The sequence below is a fragment of the Aplysia californica genome, unplaced genomic scaffold (assembly GCF_000002075.1).
Source record: "Aplysia californica isolate F4 #8 unplaced genomic scaffold, AplCal3.0 scaffold00152, whole genome shotgun sequence".
Lineage (NCBI taxonomy): Eukaryota > Metazoa > Mollusca > Gastropoda > Aplysiida > Aplysiidae > Aplysia > Aplysia californica.
The window spans coordinates 896,681-898,233 of NW_004797422.1; the positions used below are offsets into that span (position 1 = coordinate 896,681).

The window sequence follows — 1,553 nt, forward strand, 5'->3', positions numbered from 1 at the left end:
TGGGACTTAAGAGGACGTTTTCCCGTAAAAATCTTCACAGAAATATTTGTTTTTGAAATGTTTTAAAAAGATGTTGAGCCAAAAATAGATTTAAAATTATCAAAATTATTGCCAAACCAGTGGGAAAAACGCCTTTTTCTTCGATTTCATTATTTTTAGCTGTTTGGTTGGGTTTTTTTCCAAGAGTGACTAAACAACGCATCTTCAAGCACTGTCGCAGAATGCGTATTCTTAAAGAGTTACAAATATGGGTGGCTGGCAGATGCTCTGGTGTGGTTTGCTCCTTCTTCATACATGGATGGCTGGTGCCTCTATAAATAAATCATTGATGGTCTGGTCCTTTTTCCCTATCAAACATCTATCGCTACTATCTCTCCTCCTTTTTGTGTGTTTGTTACTCACTTGTAACACCTCTAATCTTTGTGGCACTCATATTACCTTATTGTAATGATAGTGCCGTAAAACATGTAGTAAAAAATCTTGTTTCTAAAGCAGTGAAAATGCGAGCCATCACTTCACTGTGGAAATTTGTAGTTTGGCACAGAACGTGTTAGCATTGGCAATGCATGCTGTGTGTGTGTGGTGAAAAATCAATAGCGTATTATATTATTGTCTCTGTTTTTAACATCTGTCTACCATGTGGGAGTGAGATTATACGGGAAAGAAGTTCGTGCTAATGTCACAAGCAGAGCTTTAAGCGAGTTGCTCGAGTTGCTCTTGACAGCAGCTTTTGCTTATAATCATACTAATACCACTACTAATAATAATACTAATACTGTATGAAAAGCAACAACAACAAGAACAACAAGAACAGCAAGAACAATAACAACAACAACAACAGCAGCAGCAGCAGCAACTACAACACATCCAACCCTAGCCCTGCAATGTGGGGGTGGTTAAAAATAAAAATGAACATCTGCATCTTAAAAAAAGAACGTTGAGAAACGTTCTACTAGTTGATTCAAATTTTTTTTTAAAGTTATTTCAATTGCTGAACTATGCATAAAGGGTTTGCCCGAATTTACAAGTGTAGCCAGTGCAATGACCGCGACTTTCAACATCGTAATGTGCTTACCAAGGATTGTTATTACTCTGTGATGTGGGAATAATTCCTCTTTCGGATGCCGACACCAGGTTCGGAACATAATGTTATAACTATCTTTATTACAATATCATTATGTGAAATGCACAGGTTTCTTTTTCTTTTTCTAAGGAGCGTGAGTCATAATTTGATGTCCCTTGTGGCCTTCATCTTCAAGAAAACTTGTACTATTCTTAATGAATCTTTTAAAATAATTGTTTTTGTTTTCTTTGTTTATTTGCTTTGTTTGCTTGGTGTTTGTTTGTTTGTTGGTTGGTTAGTTAGTTTGTTTGTTTGTTTTGTTTTGTTTGCTTGTTTTGTTTGTAGTTTGCTGTTGTTGTTTTGTGTTGCTTTTTTGTTTTTATTTTTGGTTTTGGCTTTTGTTGTTGTTTTTTGTGGGGTTTTGTAGCTGTTGTTTTGTTTGGGGTTGGGTTTTTTTTTGGGGGGGTGGGGGTTTGTTGTAGAGGTTTTT

The 1,553-nt window shown here is 35.9% G+C and overlaps 1 protein-coding gene across 1 annotated transcript in view; it reads left to right on the forward strand.

Moving 5' to 3' along the window:
• Positions 1-636: 636 nt before the first annotated feature.
• Positions 637-1,553, forward strand: part of LOC101845165 (organic cation transporter protein) — a gene marked incomplete in the record, with an annotated part of 19,820 nt that continues 18,903 nt past the window's right edge. The window contains 1 exon segment of the mRNA XM_035969526.1: positions 637-1,134.